Raw genomic sequence first — 9,260 nt, forward strand, 5'->3', positions numbered from 1 at the left:
AGCCCGATGCGGGACTCGATCCCAGGACTGTAGGATTCATGACCTGAGCTGAAGGCAGACACTTAACCGACTGAGCCACCCAGACGTCCCAAGATACCCTTATTTTAAGGTGACCATTACATGTTTTGGCTTCTTTAAGAAATTAAATAGGAAACACCCAGAAAACAAATCTACTTCCAAAAGAAACCCACTGTTACCTACCATGACAAGTAATACAAAGAATAGAAGTATAATGAATAAAATCAACCTTACAATAATTTCTTTCAAACAAATTCTATCCCCCTATCTGATGTGAATATCAAAGGAGAATTCTAAATCAAATAAAAATACTTAATACAGACAGAATAAACTTCAAGGAAGTACAATAGATATCTTTAAATAAGAGGATTTAATTCATAATTCAATACTTTAGCAGAATATTTAGACTCAGTACAAGCCAATTGCTCTACAATCTTTGAATTCATTCTCAGAATACATTAAATTGAAACTCTCATTTTCTTGTGCAGTATTTTTTTTCCTAATAGACAATATTCATAACATTTGGCCTCTTTCACACACAACAGATTAAACCACTGTGTCCCTTCATTTAATATAAGTGATCTGACTTTGCAATCTAGGCATTATAAATTCATTCACTATGCAATTATTTGTTTCTTGCCTAATATATATAAGGCATTCGGTTTAACAGAAGAGTTATTGAAATCACAAATCAAGGACCAGTGTTCTGTCAGTAATTTGAAAAGAAGTTGTTAATGTGTGGTTTGAAAGACACAGTAAAGAAGTCTCTAACTAAATAAACTAAGCATGCAGTTAGTTGACTGGAAGCACTTGGGGCTCAGTGTATCTACATGAATATACCCAAAAGAATTTAATGTGGAAATTTGTAATAACAGAGATCATTAGAAACAAAAATTGGACATACAAGTTATGATTAATAAACACTAAATTATAATCCTAACTTCATAGGTTCCTGTTTTCTCATCTGTCAAGTAAGATAGTTAATCCTAAGCACTAGCTAAATATTTATTGAATAAATTAAAGTGAAATGTATAAAGATTTTAAGATGTCATATGATGTGTATTTCTTTTCTAATTTGAGGAATTAATCAAAGTAATATCTCTTCGGTAATTCTAGGCAAATCATTTTAGCTTGCAGTGGAATGTTTAGAATCTAAGGCTGAATAGTCAGACAAACTGGCTGGGATCCCCATAGGTCTTCTGAGTAACCAAGTAATTACTGATTGAGTAATCCCAGGAAAGTTACTTCAGCTCAACTTCAGGTACCTGAACTACAAAACAGGAATAATCATGTATACCTGTTACAGACTGAATATGCCAAAAAAGTGCCAAGTCTAAAAGACTAGCATGCAGTAGTTGTTTAATAATTAATACTTAATTTGACAACTTAATTTCAGAATATAAATGATTTTAAAGCTATGTGAACTCTAAACAGTCTTCATATTCTTAAGATACTGGAATATTTGACCAATAACAAAGACTTCTTCAGAACTTCCTGATAGAAAATTATTTGTAGATAAGGAAAATAAGATTCAGAAATAATGCTCTTTTTTCCAGAGTAATACATAATTTTTTTTATTTTTAATCCTCACACACAAAAATCTATTAATATGAAATGACACAGGCCCATAATGATTTGTTCCATCATACTAAAAATGTAAAACACCAAAGGCAGTAAGATTTCTACGATACTGTCTAAACACAAGAAATTGTGAATTACTGATAGTCTCTAACTTACACAGAAATATTAGAATTGAGTTTCTTGAAGTCGTAAGAATTATACTGTGGAGTATGTCCTTAGTTGAGTTTTAGGGGATCAAGTGACCTGAAGGACCTATATACAAAATTTTATTTGCATATGTTCCTACACGCTTTTTGGAGAGGAAAAGGTCCAGGGTTTTCACAGATTCTTTCATAGATTTGCAAAAGGGCACATAAACCAACCACAAAAGCCCAAGTATCCCCACTCCAGAAGTGCGGACATAAATTACAACTCTTATGTAGGTTATACAGCACAGTGTTGAAAACTTGATTTCAGGAACTGTCACTCAATATTTTTAGTGTACAAAGATAATGTGTTATGAGAGAAGAATCTACACAGATTAACAAGATTTTAGCGTGCTTTTTGGGTTTTGTTTTTTAACCTAAATAAACATATATAAATAGAGAGACAGTTAAGATATCAAATCTTAACTGACAAATAAGTTTGAACAAAGATTCGTAGAGTAACACAGTACTTTACTTTTGAAGTTCAACAAAATTAATGAATTAGCAATTCTAATAGCACTGTGAGGACACTATCATCTGTGACTTTAGCAGAGTATTATTGAAATAATATATTCTCTCTAGATCATATTTGTCATCATTAATGATACTGTCAAATTACCTATTTCTTTAATATAATTACAAGTGCACATTAAAAGCGTCAAAAAGAAGAAGTACTTTAAAATGGCCTCAAGAATTGTGAAGAAACACTGGATATCAATCCACTGACTATTTAGCCAACTCTTCCAGGAAATAAAAGGAGTAATATGTTAAATAGGACTTCATTCTTCATTGAGTATCGCAAGTATTTGGTGCAGAACTAGAAAAATATATGTTAAGCAGGTTGATTTTCATGGGTATTTAAAACAGTTTACAGTTCTTACATTGCTAAAATAATATGTATCAAAATCTCCATTAAATATTAAACATATTACTAGCTATTTCATGTATATACTTACCATTGGCATATGCCAAAATCTGAATGATTTCATAGCTTGTCAATTTGATTTTGTTTTCCATTATGTCTATTGTCATCAAACTAGTACCAAGCTAAAGGGTTAATACTAAGAAATGGTTTACATGGCAGAAATCCTGAGAAATATTACATCAGGGTAACCAGATTTAATAATAATCGCTAAAATATAGTAATCCACCTATTATGTACAAGGCACTGCTATTCAAAGCAATAGCCATCTACCCATCTAGCTATACATACACACACAGATACACAAACACGTGTTTGTACATATGTGTGTGTCTATGTAGATGTATATATATCCCCACACACACATACATATACATATGACTAAAGTGATACATACATATCCAGCTTCATACAACTCAAGGAGGTGGGTACTGCTATTATTAGCTCCTTTTCACAGGTTGGAAACATGGCATCAGAGAGTGCAAATAAATTGCCTGGGATTATACAGCTAATAAGTGACTGAACCAAAATGTGAACCCAGGTAATACTGTTTAAAGTCCTGGCTTTTACCTCTTGCTTAGAGTTGTCTCTGGGAGCAATGGTAACAAATAGGTAAGGCAGGTGGTAAGGAGGAATGGGTTGTTTGGGAAGTGGTGGTGACACCGAAGGGATACCTATTTGGAAAAGCCCTATTATTAATAACATATTATTTCAATAATACTCTGCTAAAGTCACAGATGATAGTGTCCTCACAGTGCTATTACATCTCTGGGTATAATATTAGAACAGATATGTGATTGAGCACAGTTCCGGGTATACACCCATGCACTCATGGGGTAAGCTCATCCCACATACTTGAAAGAGATGTCGCTTCACAGGTAGTATAATCCTTACTTGTAGTTGAAAAAGTTAGCTTTTTGTATATTTTGGTTTGGGTTTGTTGATTTTTTTCTTTTGTCCTTCATTTCCAAATTGATGCAGTATCAGAACTGACAAACTGAAAATTCCATAAGCCCAACTTTGGCTTGAAAAGTGAGGTACGTTTTGACATTTCTCACATAGTAGTCAAATTATGATATATGGTTAGCATTACACCAACTAATACTGTGGGGAAAACAGATGTTTGTGTTTTATGTAATTAAAAATATTTGCTCAAAATTAAGAAAAGAAAGATCCTCTTAGTAAAATGTAAGATGTTTAAATTGACTCCGATTGTTAGTTTAAAAAAAAAAAAACCTAAGTGAATAAAAAAGATTTGTACTCAATGTATTCCTAAACAGTGTAATTTACAACATTTAAGTGAGACTTAAATAGATACACTGTTGCTATAAGTTGCAAATTATGCAATAAACATGATAAGGCATAAGCATTCTTCTTTCATGAAATCAAAGCCTAACAGTAAGGAATTCATTCTTAACACATTTAGTATTGATCACATACTCACTTAAAATGCTCATCTTTTTTGAGGAAAAAAAAAGTAAAGGTGATCTTATCACCAAATGCTCTTGAATAAAATAAATCTATTTTATTGCCAACTTGGGTTTTTTTTTCCTTTTTTTCTCACACAGTCTATACACCCTAGGAATAAAGTCTAACACACAAAACATTTGCAATGCAATTGTAATGAAATGCAAATCTCATTTCTATAAAGTTAAAATACCTATTAAGTATAGTTAGAAAAATCATAATACTTTGGAGAAATATATGCAAAAATCCATCCCATCATTCAACAAGCATGTATTAAACATTCACTATATGCTAGGCATGGCGATCTGCTCCCAAGGAGCATATACAGACTATTTCTGGGAGACATTCATATCTTTTAAAAAGTCCTAATGGTTTTACAAAAAATCTACTAGGACATTTGTTCTGTAATGTAGCAATATTATAAGATACAGGATCAATATAAAAAAAATCAATTGTTTACAATACAAACAAAGAATCTTAAAATGCAGTTAGGAAAACAAATGACATGCAAAAACATTAAAAGAATAAAGTATTTAGGAATAAATTTTAACAGAAGTGCAAGACCTATAAACTGAAAACTATAAAACATCACTGAGAAAATTTTAAAAGACCCCCCTGCCCCAAAAAGTGAGATAATGCTATGTTCATGAATTGAAAGAATCAATATCATTGATGGGAAATCTCCAAACTGATCTCTATAAAATTTAACAGAATCTCTATGAAAATCCCAGCAATCATTATCGTAGAAATTGACAAGCTAATCCTAAATTTTACATGGAAAGGCAAAGGAATAGTTAAAATAATTTTGAAAAAGAAGGTTGAAGTCAAAGGATTTATACTATTGGATTTCAAAAGTCAATATAAAGCTCCAGTAATCTAGACAGGGTATTATTTTTGTAAAGCTAAACATATATATTAATGAAACTGAAGAGAAAGTCCAGAAATATACCCTCTAATTATGTCAACTGATTCTTGATAAAGGTGCCAAGGCAATTCAAGGGGGGAACAAAGCCTTTTCAGTAAATGATACTGGGATGATTAGTTATTTATATGAAAAAAATAAAGTTAGATTCTAGTTTCACACTATATACAAAAATAAACTAAAAATGGATCATATATCTGAATATACAAACTAAAATTATAAAACATCTGGAAGAAATAGAAAACAACAGAAAAAATGGGAGAAAACCCCTAGCTTTGGGATTAGGCTAAGATTTCTTATCTTATACCAATGGCATGATTCATCCAAGAATCAAATTGTTAAATTGAACTTCAGCAAAATTAAAAAACTTTCTCTTCAAAACCACCATTAAGTAAAAAGACAAGCCACAGTCTGAGTAAAAACACCGTAACTCATGTATCTAATAAAAATCTTCTATCTACAATATATCAATAACTCTAATAATTCAAGAAATAATTCAATTAAAGGTGGCAAAAGATCTGAATAGACATTTCATTGAAGACAACATATAAATGGCTACTAAGTACATAAAAGCACTCTCAGCATCATTAGTCATTATGTATTGCAAATTAAAACTTCAATAAGATACCGCTACTCACAGGAGAATGGCTAAAATCAAAGACTTACAAATCTAATTTTGTTGAGGATATGGAAAAGCTGGACATCTGACACATTGCTGGTTGGAATGTACAATGGTGCACCCACTTTGGAAAACAATTTGCCAGCAATGGGAAGGAGGACTAACTGCAAATGGGCACAGAGGAATTTCTAGCGAAGATGGATGTGCTTTAAAAGTGGACTGAGGTAAGGTGCACGATTGGATGTATTTCCTCAAAAGTGTCAAGCTGAAAATACAATGGCAAACTTAGTATGTAAGTTACACTTTTAAAAAGTTGTTAAAAAGCAAAGGAATACCTTTAGACAATTCATGTACAAACTTCATGTATAAAAATGAGGAAATATCTAATCCATTTGAAGAAACAGAATTGGTTCACTGATGTGACTCTATGATTTTTATCTAAAGTCCCGTCTGCAGTAATTTCATTTTATGTTATCACAATATTTGATTTAAATTCTGAGATAAATTCCACTTGAAATGAAAAAAAAATGGAAATCATCTTGCTCAAATTTTTCTGTTCTGTGCAACAAACAATAACTTTAAACTGATGGTGGTAGCTGATTTTAAAACTTCATGTAGGGGCGCTTGGGTGGCTCAGTAGTCAGTTAAGCGTCTGACTCCTGATTTTGGCTCAGGTCATGATCTCAGCGTCCTGAGATCAAGCCCCTGAGCTCAGTGCAGAGTCAGCCTAAGACTCTGTCTCCTTCTCCCTCTATCCCTCCCCACTGCTCTCTCTCTCTCTCTCTCTAAAATAAAAAAATAAGGGGTGCCTGGGTGTTTCAGGTCTAAGATTCTCTCTCCCTCTGTCCCTCCCCACTGCTTTCTCTCTCTCTCTCTCTCAATTAAAAAAATAAGGGGCACCTGGGTGGCTCAGTCGGTTAAGTGTCTGCCTTCGGCTTGGGTCATGATCCCAGGGTCCTGGGATCGAGTTCTGCATAGGGCTCCTTGCTCAGTGAGGAGTCTGCTTCTCCCTCTCCTTCCTGCTTGTGCTCTCTCGCTATCTCTGTCTCTCTCAAATAACTAAATAAACTCTTTAAAAAAATAAAATAAATCTTTAAAAAATACAACTTCAATCAGACTTTGTTTCACCCATTTTAAGTAATTTCTGATGCATTAATTTTATTTATGTAATAACCATAAAATAAGATGGCTATCTGATATTTCTTACTTCAGGGGACATTTATATGTTTTTACTTGATTCAGAAAACCAGAATTCTTCCAATATACTTCCTAATAGATGCATATATGTGTTTTTAAACATAAAAATGCATGCACATATAAAGAGCTGCAATGTGTTTGTGTATGTATGTATACACATATTCATTTTACAAGATAAAATTATATTTTTATAAATATAAAATATAAATATTTTAAATATAAAATATATATGTCTTTTATAAATATACTATAGATATATAGCTTTATTTTGTATTCACACAAAATTACTATACCATTCTCTGGCAAAAGTTCCTTCTGGAAGCTCCTCTCAGCAATATCCCATGTCAAGAAGAAACGCAAAACAAATGATGCTGTAACTTTTGTTTTGCACATATCAATAAGGGTGCATGGCTATAAAAAAGTTTGTTCTGAAGATATTTCTAATACATGAAAATATCAAGAAATTTATTTTCAGTTAATTTAAATTTTATTATCAATCCAATTAGAAAATAGAGACTTGCCATTCTCAAATGTAAAAGACAATTAGAGCGAGAGTAATTCGAATCCAGTTTTTAGTCAGCCTCTTTTCAAATACATGTCAGATCATATCATCAAAATATTAAGTAGTCCATCATTTTCTTTAGGATTCATTCAATACTAAATCATTTATTCATTCAGTCAATAAATACCCAATGAGTACTCTGTATTAGGCACTATGCTAGATACCAGTGATAGAAAGAGGAAAAGGGATAGCTTCTGCCCTCAAGTAGCCTAAGAGTCCAAAAAGGAGGACTTGTAGAAGTCCACCTAAGTATTTTGCAAATTCGGTACATAAGAACCTCAAGAGACACAGAAGGTTTAGTTTTAGCAGTGCTGCCTTCTATAACCCTTCTTGAAAATTAACAAAATTAAAGGCTCTGAGCAGTCCTATAGTAAAGAAACCTGTTTCACCTTTATGTTCTAGAGTTTCTTAAATTTGACAATGAATTTTTTCAGCCAACAATCCTAATAACATCCATTGAACACCCTTTGAAAAATAATACTTTGTAATTCCTTGTATAAAATCTGTTAACTCTTTTATAAAAGAAAAGCAGACACATCTAGCATTGCTTGCATCTCTCAGACTCATGCTGATTACAGTATTTGTAGATTGACAAATACTGATTGCTTGATAATGGGTTCTACTATTTTGCCAGCTAGTATGGAAGTTACACTGAACAGTCTATAATTTCACAAATCATTCCTTTATCAAAGATGGACATAACATTTACCTTCTCCTAGCCCTTAGGTTTATTCCTTATCCTTTTCTAAAATCAAAGATTATATTTTTGTCTCAAGTATTTGACTAAGTCTTTTAATACAAGGCATCAAGCCTATGGATTTGGGTGCATTTTGGGTAAGTGTCTTTTACTTTGCATTCTAGACCCACATCTTTTTGGTGTTCTAGTTTGGCTTTCGATTAGTCCTGTTTTGTTCACATCTTTATTACTTCTGAAAAGATGGAAAAAGAAAAAAAAAGTACAGAACTTTGGGATCCGTGGCCTAAAGACATTCATGCATTCAACACTTACTTATTGAGTGCCCTCATAAGTAGGTAATTGAATTTATCCTCACAGAGCCTATAGGTTTGGTTTCCTCACCTACAGACTCAATAATCCTGGGGAAATATCAAAATTAATGTGCTAAGTGTTCCTAGCTATAAAATAAAGATAATTTTAATATGTGCCTAATGATATTATTGCAAGGATCTAGAATACAGTCTGGAACTTTCAAAACATACACAAATACCATTTGTTTTAGAAACTTCCATCCTTCACTTTATGCTGGTTATATATTCTTTTTTGGACAGATGTCCTTTTTATTTAGATTGTTCTTTGTTAGTAGGGAAGAAAGGATCCTCGTTGTACTTGCCTGTTTTCCAAGATGCAATAAAGTTGGATCAGAGCAACGAGGCTCCAGAATCAGGCAGAGCTCAGTTCAAAGCTCAGCTGCCACCCTTACTCGTTCAGAGGACTAGACCACAACATTTAAACTCCCTCCGCTGTATTTCCACCACCTGTAAAAGGGGGATCATCTTACTGGCCTCTAAGAAAGACTGCAAAGATTAAATCAAGTAACATATGCTATTCTGGAAAAATGTTACAATTTGAGACTGTAGGGAGTGAAGGAGAAGAATTCAAACTTTTCTTTAAAATGACAGCTGTTAGGCGCTGGGTGGCTCAGTCGGTTAAGCGTCTGCCTTTGGCTCAGGTCATGATCCCAGGGTCCTGGGATTGAGCCCCGCATTGGGCTCCCTGCTCAGTGGGGAGTCTGCTTCTCCCTCTTCCTCTGCCTGCTGCTCCCCCTGCT

Source organism: Mirounga leonina, unplaced genomic scaffold (assembly GCF_011800145.1).
Source record: "Mirounga leonina isolate KUSES-001 unplaced genomic scaffold, KU_Mleo_1.0 Mir_126, whole genome shotgun sequence".
In the NCBI taxonomy this organism is placed as follows: domain Eukaryota; kingdom Metazoa; phylum Chordata; class Mammalia; order Carnivora; family Phocidae; genus Mirounga; species Mirounga leonina.